Below are 9986 nucleotides of genomic sequence, written 5' to 3' on the forward strand. Positions count from 1 at the left end.
AAGCAACCTACTATTCATGAAGGTAGTGAGGATGAGGAGGAAGATGATACATTACTACAATACTGTAGTGATGGTGACAATGATAACAATGATGACATGTAGCTAGATGATGAAGATGATGATTCATAGAATGGGCTAGTGAGATGTCCCTACACTGCAATACTGTTTTGGTTTTCCTAGAATTTTGAGTCAAAAATTGTTTTGCTGCTTTCTATATTTTCATTTATTTTTTATACATTTTAGGTTACCCCAAACATTTACTGCAGTACTATTTTGGTTTTCCCAGAAATTCTTGTCGAAATTCTTATGTTGTGCTTCATGGCTCAGTTGCATGATTGAAGGTTACCCCAAACATTTACTGCAGTACTATTTTGGTTTTCCTAGAAATTCTTGTCAAAATTCTTATGTTGTGCATCATGACTCAGTTGTATGCTTGAAGGTTACCCCAAACATTTAGTGCAATACTGTGAAATTCTTGAATTGTATGCTTGAAGGATGCAATTAACAGTGACATGTACACAAGCTGAACAGTAACTGCCTCAAGGGTGAAATATATAAGCTGAACAATAATTCCTCTTGTTCTTACACTTTTATTACTAGCAGCAAGCTACTGCTAGAACTGATACATTGTTGAGGCTTACATTTCGTATAGCCTGGAGAACATTACATGGCTGCTCATGAGTCATTACAACACACTGTACAAATCCTTTCATTTGCTAATAAGCACTACCACACCTCAATTCACAGTTACATATGACTTAGAAGTCAGTACAACACAGCTCCACCAACAGCTGCAGCAGTAACAAGTGAGAGGAGTTCCTACTAATTAGCTACAGCCAGCCAAGCTGATGAAGCCATCTGGATCTTGAGGCCCTTGCACAACTCTTTTTTTACAGTGAAAAAATGTGCACCATTCTCTGACCCTGCACAACTCTTCTTTTACAGTGAAAAATGCAGTCAAACAAGCTGCACCTAGAAGGCCAGAATTATCCTTGCTCCATTGCTGTCGAAATGGCAAAAAAGTGAAAAAAGAATCAGATATGTTTAACAGTAACAACAAGCAAGAATAGCATTGCTTAAAACAGCCAAGTGACTTTATATGTTTCCATAAGAACAATAAAATTCATGAAAAAATGGTCATAGTTATTTATTCCTCCATTTCCTTTATATGACATTGAGTAGTTACAAAAATTGAATTACTCACCATAGTTATATACGATTCAGTACATTAGAGGCCCGCTGCCTGTTATGCTCCCGGATTCCTTTTTGCCAAGTTTCGGAAGCAAGAAAGGGCACACAAAGACATTTGAAGATTTCAGACGCTTTCAAAATGATATCAAGGAGATAAAATGTATAGAGTACAATATACAATAACAGCAGTAAGAAGGATAGAGCTCCAGCATGTGTGAGTGCAGCCTTGTCCATAGCTCGGCCATCTGATTGCTCCGCTCCTACTCAAGTGCATGTGCTCCATCTCAAATTCCATGACCCCTGAATTGACTGCATTCTGATCTCTACTATTTCCTACTTGCTAAAGCATTCTGATCTCTACCAGTATTATCCAATTAGAATCAGCTGCAAATAAAATTCCTGCTCCTGCTGCTATAACTAGGATGACAGATCCAATAACCTCCAGGAGAAAAATATTAGAAAACTGGTGAGAGCCATGTTTCTCATCTTTCTCGGTCACACCAACTTTTAGAAATTGAGCAGAGTGGAGCTTATATCAGAACGACAATATTCCACAATCACATATAGCACCAAAGTTCAGTTAGCATACCTTAAAATGGCATATGATGTCAAAATTGCTAGATGGTTATTGCTAAAGGGATGCTAAGATGTCTATAGAACTGCCCTTGCCACTGCTCTACCACCGCCTTGCACACTGGCAGCGTGGCGGATATCTGGCAGCGTGGCGGGTCGGAGGTGGAGGCTTGGGATGGGGCCGCGGCCTGGCGCGCTCATCGAGGCGGCGATGGAGACCTTGGGATGGGGCCGCGGCCTGGCACGCTCATCAGGGCAGCGACGGTGGCCTTGGATGGGGCCACGGCCTGGCACGCTCGTCGGGGTGGCGGCGGAGGCCTTGGGATGGGGTCATGGCCTAGCTTGGCAGCCGATGTGCCCTCGCGAGCTCGTCGGGGCGCCGGCCTGGCGTGCACAGCAAGGCGGCGTGGAGCCAGCACGATGCGGCGGCGGCAGCAGGCTTGGATGTAGCTTCAGACTTCATACCCGTTCCTCATCCACATAAACAACACAGGGGATGCATGATTTGTTATCGTATATGTGAAACCGCGCTCCGAAACTAACTAACTCACATGAATAGCGCAATGGTAAGGCTTGCAGAGTTTGAGCTGAAGCTCTTGCGTTCGAACCATATGGTGGGCACTTTTTTGGTGTTTTTTCAACTTTTTTTTGTTTATTACTTTTTAAATCTCTACAACTAAAAAGCATCAAATGTTATCGTCTCCGCTACCTATCGGCCTGCCTCCGACTCCCGTGGTCAACCTGCCAAAAACAGTTCCTCCCATGGCTCCTCCCCTCTCCACAAGGAACCGCAGCCTGCTCGGCTCCCCGACGACGCCTCCCCTCGCGAGTCCCACCCTTCCTTGCGCCACCGCCACCTCTTCCTCCTTCCCTCTCGCCCGCAAACCCGGTCGCGCGGTGCTCAGATCGACGCTAGGACGAAGCAACCCGGCCGTGCCGCTACCGACGCCAGGACGAACCAACCCGGCAGTGCTGCCGCCTCGTCAACCCAGAAGGGCCGCCGCCGGTGATGGCCCACCATCAGATGCGCGCTGGATGGACCACCACCTCAGCACCGAACGCGCAGCATCTCCATGCCGCTTTTGTCAACCTAGACGGACCGCCGTCGGACGATGCTGCCACCAGCGACGAACACCCAACAAGTGTAAACTTCGACCCCTTTCAAAGATTATCGGTAGTACATGTGCACACCAAATGTCCTTTGTTGCATCCGTGTCTGCAGTTCTTTGTGCTTTCATCGGATCCAATTTCAAGTGTATTGTGCCTACTAACTTTGTTCCCTTTAATGCCTGTGGTTCTGTGTGTTTGAATCTGTGAATGGAGTGCTGATGATCTTCAACCTTTTCTGAATTGCATCGCTCTCCCCTACTGAAGCTAATGGTCCCATTAAAATCCACGTTATGTTTCGTACGTCGTTTAGTAAGAATGGGCCTGATCCTTAGTTTTTGGAGAAGAAAGGACAATGATGAACAGCTGTCGATTTACCTAAAAATATTGCTTGATTTATTAGCGAATCTTAATTTTCCATGGCCCTTAGTACACATGGTAGTCAAGTTAACAAGCACGTGCAACCACTATTAGATCTTTGGTTTTATCTCCATGATTAATCTTATGTAATTTCACTACACTTCCATACACTGCTTAAATGCTAAACTTGATTGAATGTTTTGGGAGATTTTGAATTCTGAATTTGTGCTGTGCATTGTAAATCAAGTCGGTTTTCAGAGATATAAAGGCAGAAGATGGATATATAGTGTGCTATATCGCTTTAGATGTTTCCAATAAATCAATACGAATTTCAGGGTAGATGGAAACCGCATGGTTACCTCGTGTCTCAGATTAAAAATAATTAAATTCTATGGTGAGTATCAAAGTTGTGCCAAGGTGAGCATTTTTTCTTAGCCTTGTTTTCTGCACACCGAAATTTCAGTCATGCAGGAGTATCAAATTTTTTTCTCTGCATTGGTATGTTCATGCATCTTCACGATTCGTGGTGCATTTTATGTTTCGTAACATATTGACAAAGGAAATTGAGGATTCAGTACCAGTTATGATTCTTTGTTGATTGATTTAGGAGTAATGAATTTAGCTTTTATTCTGCACTCAAAGAATAATTGTTAAGAAGAAGCTGACAAAACAACTTAACTATTCCACGGATGCAACCATACACTTTGATGTTGAGCTGCTTTTATTTACAACGATTGATGCAAGAAGTATTCCTCTAGCTTTGATTTTCTTACTGCCAGAAGCAGCTATTGATAAACAAAGACATGCCGCTGTTGTTGCAGAACGGATGTTGGAGAAAAAACAGTTCAATGTGCTACGGTGCTCCACTCAGCTCTGCAGACCAACAAGTTTTCTATTGCTTAGAATTTTGTTCGGTTAATTTTCATTTGCTTTGATTCCTTTTGCTTACAGTTGTTGTAATGTTGAGCTAATAACTAGATGCTTGAAATTGTCGATGTCATGTTCTTATGTATTGGTTGATCGCATTAGAATAGTTATTTGCATTGACACATGTGTCTTTTCTTCAGTTAAGACACTTGTTGACTTACCATAAAGGTTTTAATTGTGCTTTATTTTGATAATCCCCATTGCCGTCGAATGTTTTCCCGTGTTTTGCATGTGATCATTTGTACATAGGTGAGGTTATGGGATGTTAAAAGAAGATGATGTATACACTTGCAATGGCCATCTGGGAGCTATTGGTTTGTTGCCTTCTCAAAGAAAAATAACTTTTTTTGTTAGTAGCGGCAGGTTTGCTCTTCAGTTTCTCTGATGTTTGTTTGCTTAAAGTGAGACTGAAATTGGTGTTCTAAAATAAGAATACTATTTTTAGAGATCAAACCATCAAGGATGATACACTTGATGACGCTGAGAATGAAGTCCCTCTGAGAGCAAAGCTCTTCCAGCTGCACATGATGAAGATATTAATTGTCAGGTAATTTCACCAATCTCAGCAATATTGCAAGTTTTGTAGAGGTCATTCAACTTTGTAGAGCATGATGTTGTCCAGCAACTACCCAATGATCGGCGCCTATGCAGAGTTGCTGGCTGCTACATTGTTGCCTGCAACTTATCCATAGGAAATGTCAATAGTAGCAGATAGACCAATGCAAGGCTGTGTTGATCTTCTGACGGAGCCCACCGAGACGCTGAGCATGTGCTCTCTGGAGGTTGAAGATCCTTCCTTTTGCAAACATCTATAGGAAGAGGCAATTCTTAGAGATGTGTTTCTACTGCTCTAATTGTTCATGCTTTGTGAAAACTCATGTAATATTGATGACTAGCTAGCTACAAACAAAATATTACAAAAATCACTTGAAGTATCATTTTTTGGGGGTAAAAGTATAACATACGTTCAACTTGAATTGTTGTGGCATTATATTTTTTCTATTGCAACACATGCAAGAGACACGGTGGGTGGAATTGTCCCTAAAAACGCGGTCACCCGAGACATCCCTTAAAAGGTGAGGTGCAAGGTCATTCCTCGCAGTATCACTTTGTTGTCTTTCATTCCTCTTTGCGTGGGTGAGGGCTTCGGCAGGGGTAGTTCAACGTGAGTATAATGGCGATCTTGGCACAGGTCATCTCAGCTTACCTTTGATGAGCTTAGTCATTGTATTATTATGTTCCCGTAGCAACGCACGGGCATGATCCTAGTAAGTTTAATATTTCTTAATTATTTCATTTATTTTATTTTTTTGAACCAACCCACTTCTTATTACATTTTGGTGATATTATTGTACTTCTTTGTTCAATGACTACACAATACTAAAATTTAAATCTTTTCAATGAAACCTTATTTTGGTGTATAATGATGACTACAAATAAGTAAAATAGTGAGATGTTAATGAGTGTAAGGGATGTATACGACCAAACTGTCTAAATAATATGAATCTTTTTATGTCATGATCACACACCAAATTAAAATGTTGCCAAGATCAGACACCAAAGTAAGGTGTCCTTATTAGTTTCAAGATTTTCCTACATGAGTAAATCTATTGAGCCTTGTATCCTTATTAGTTTTGCAACAAACTAGAGTGGCGCGGTGGTGCCCTACGCTTCGTGTCAGGTAGAAAAAGAAAGTTGAATAGGGAAAAATGATCAACAATGATGACCCGTAACACGCTAGATGAACAATGTCAGATCCGAACACGCTACATTAATAGATACCAAATGTAATAAGAATTTTTAAAATAAATGAGGCTACTCAATAAGGAAAATTGTACTAATTAAAAAACTAGCTTTATCTAAAAAACTAATTAAAAGTATGGCAAAAACCATGATGATACATAAATCACAAAAATAGTTAATACCAAAAATGAAGTCAAAAATATGGCCACCATAGCCTTTGAACCCACAACCTCGGATCCAACTGAAAGAGCCTTGCCATTGTGCCATTCTAGTGTGTCTGTTAGTACTGTAGCAAAATTTTACTTGAACAGGTACCGCAAGGTACCACAACCTCTACCAGGCACGGGAAAAAGTTGGATCGTAAAAAAAATTCCGCCAAAAATTTTGGAAGGAAAACGCTTCACGTATCCATTTCCCCCACTACCTCCTCACCCCGCGGCCACTACTCCTCTCTCCCCCCACCTTTCTAAACCCTAGCCGCCATCGACGACCTGCATCCTCGCCCGCCGAGCTACGTCCTCGCCGAGCTCAATCGCCACATCCCTGTCTCTCATCACCGAGGAGTGGATCACATGCATCCCCACCTTCTTCCTCATTGATGCCACCGCTGACGAGCACTAGGTCTGCATCACCGTCTTCTTCCCCGTTGACGACCGCCGCCGACGGGCTCGTGGCCGACGACCAATGGTGGCAACAAGGGGTCAAGGTAGGAACAGACCTGCAGAACAAGAACAAGGTAAGCCGAATCCTTTGCCTCGACTCCTAATAATTCAATTTTGTTGCTAGTACCGACTGCTCTGTGAAAAATTTGGGTAGTAGCATTGAATTTAGGACAGATGGTCTTGCTGATGTGCTTTAGGGTTTGTTTGCCCCCTTCAGTCTTTGTACTTCAGTTTTTCAAAAAAATTGTGTAAGCAGAAACATTGAGTCGAACCTGTAATCACACAAAGAAACCTCACTTGCCCCTAATTTACTGGATATGTAATTTAAAGTATTAATTTGGAGTGTTCTGCGGACCCTGGATTGGTCATTTAGTTATTCAAGATAAGTAAACCTCATGTTCCTAGGAATTCCTTCTGCTTGTCTGTGAAGCAAGGTACTAGGGGAAAAAACTGGATGATAAACAAATATACCTGCAAATTGTCATGTACTTCTTCAGTGTTAGCATACTTTAAAAATCTGCTACAATTCATTTACAAATTTTGTTAGCAATGGATGAACATATATGCTACAATTAATTAGCAATTGATTAATATATGTGCTGCATTAAATAAAAATATTGAGTAGTGGAACCCATGAACCATGCACATATTTGGTGACAGATGAAGCTATATTCAGAGAAAACAACAGGCGATACTTTTCCATTTGCTTCTGTGCTCTTTTAGTTCAAAGAATTGGTAACAAAAATAATTTAGTTTAGTTTAGTTTCAGTTTGAAGGTAAAGACTAAATGTAATACTTACAGGAAAATAGTTGTGCAAAATTATTAAGTAATTGAATGAATAAATTCAGGGCTACAATTAATTCAGGGCGACGTGGCCTCATCCGCTCGCCCGCTTTTGGTGCAAGAATCGTATTTGGAGATTTCAACTCTTGAGTGTAACGCCTAGTTTTTTCATAATTTTAACCAAATATTCTGTGGGTGTTTGTGTTCCAGAAATTTAATGTTTCTGGGCAAGCTGGTGTCGACGAAAGCTGGTCGGCAGTCTACCTTGGGGTATACCCACGGTAGTAGTTTATCGGTAGACGGTGCGCAAACTACGAACTCGATGGTGACGCAAGACACGGACAAGCTTTTTATCCAGGTTCGGCCGCCGAGTTGGCGTAATACCTACGTCCTGCGTCTGGTTGTATTGATTTGTGTTGAGAGAATATGATGTATCCTAGGGGGGTCCCTTGCCCCTCCTTATATAGTCTGGAGGGCAGGGTTACAGATCTGGAAACTAATCCTAGTCGGTTACAATTGCCATGGATAATTCGATATCAATTCCTATTCTAACCGACTAGAATCCTGCTTAATCTCCACATCTTGTTTCCTTGCGCGAAACTCTAGGTTGTCGGATCAAGCCTTGAACTCGTCTCGTAATGGGCCAAGCCTCCTGGCGGAAGTCTAGCCGTAAGGGTATAGGGTTTTATACCCCCACAGCTGGTTATTGCCGGTGATCTAATTATAATTTGCTGAAATTAAGCTGTTTAAGCTTTTTAATAAATGCCAATGTGTGAACTCGCTGACTTTGGTCTACTATTTCATGGTGAAACTGAATGTTCAGTCAACATAATAGAATAGAATAGCTTCCTCCTTGGTACTTAACTGTTGTTATTTTTTATAATATTTATATTCAGTGTACAATGTCCCATAGCTACCAACTTATCCAGGCTGAAGTAAGCTATTTTGGAAATGCCTTGTTGAATACAATACAATAGATAATCCATGATAATTGTTACTGATGCACAATTAGGAACACATTAGCTAATGAAAACCCACCTGAATCAGTAAACCAACAACTAGTGCCAAATTAGCTGCTTCATGATATTATTAGCTAGCTTTAAAAGTTTCAGTACAACAAACCTGTAGCTCTTACCTCTTATTAGTACCTATTACCTCTTAGATCAGTCCTATTTGTTTTCTAATAGACACATTTTCACGTGGCCGCAGTTCAAAAGAAGATGGAAGATCTGGGACTCAAAATATTAGCTACTGATCTTAAAAAATCTATACCTCAATCTGCATCAAACAAGGGGAAAAAATCTGCAAACAAGAATTCAAATAGTGAAGATTCAGATTCATCGGAATATCTCCTTGACGATGATGATCAAGGAGATAGTGATGATGATGACACCGAATCTGATGATCAGCCACAACCCTTGGCAACTAAGGTGGACTCTCTCACTACACTACTTTCAATTCTTCAAATAACCAACATTCATTTGGTCATCACTCTTATTACTTGTTAGTCAATGAGGTAATACAAATAGTGTTTTTCCCTCTACCTGTGGTTTAAATTGCTGCCTACTATTCCATCTATAGTGGTAGTGTAATTTTATTATATTCCTATAAATGGTAGTATTATACCAATCATGTATATTGCTGCAATGCTTCCTGAGCTTTAAATATTTTTATAATTTTCCATCTGTACTGTCAACTATCAAGTAAAGTTTGTTTGAGACTTGTTTTTTTCCACAGTATCCTCCAGGCTATACTTCTAGAGGCCAAGCTTCAAAGAGGAAGAAGACAGGTGACAACATGGCTCCAGGAGTAAGGGCTACTAAAAGAGTGAGGGCATTTGAAGGATTAGAGGTGTCACCAACGCAAACCCAAACAAGATCATCGAAAAGGCTTCATTCCTTAGCAAGAGATGGGCAGAATGAAGAAGAAATACCACAAAGCTCTTTTACAGCTGCAGAATCAGGCAATGGAGTTGGTGTTACTAACACTACTGCTGGAGAGGAAGAAAGTGGAGCTGCTGCTCAAGATACCACATGTGGTGATGAAGACAACATAACTACAGAGGAAGGCAAGTTAAAGTTTGGTTGTCATAATAAAATATCATCTCTTTTGCTGATTTTCATGAAACTAATGCAAAACCTGTTTTGTAGGTCCGGCACAGCGAGCCCCAAGGAGGCCCAGGCCACCCACCAAGGGAACACATCTAGACAGGATGACCAAAGCTATGGGAAGGAGGATGCCCATATCTATTCAAGAAGGAAAAAGAAGGCCTCATGAACCTGTTCAAGCAGCCAAGTTTGCATCTGAGGCTGGAGTAGTGATTCGGGATCGGGTTCCTGTCCTAACTCATTGGAAAGAATATAAGAAGAACGAACAACATTACGACAACTTTGTGAAAAAGCTATCTGTAAGTGCAGTACTATTTAATTGGTTGACTTTCATGTATGCTTAACATGAATTGACTAACTAATTATGCAATTGACTTATTGCCTGATGACTAGGGGCGGTTGTCCATCAACTCTGAAGACAACGCAACAAAGGAAGCTTGCACCGATATGCTGCGCTCTAGGGTGCGACAGATGCGATATCGACTTAAGAAGAAATATTTCATTGGTATACCTGCAAATGAGATTAGGACA

The 9986-nt window shown here is 41.1% G+C and overlaps 1 long non-coding RNA gene across 1 annotated transcript; it reads right to left on the reverse strand.

The window, feature by feature from the left end:
- On the reverse strand, positions 547-2232 carry LOC110430353. The gene is made up of 2 exons (XR_002447804.1): positions 1205-2232; positions 547-1003 (listed from the first exon to the last, which is right to left on the reverse strand). It is a non-coding gene; the product is annotated as an uncharacterized LOC110430353 (long non-coding RNA).

This window comes from Sorghum bicolor, chromosome 9 (assembly GCF_000003195.3).
Source record: "Sorghum bicolor cultivar BTx623 chromosome 9, Sorghum_bicolor_NCBIv3, whole genome shotgun sequence".
Lineage (NCBI taxonomy): Eukaryota > Viridiplantae > Streptophyta > Magnoliopsida > Poales > Poaceae > Sorghum > Sorghum bicolor.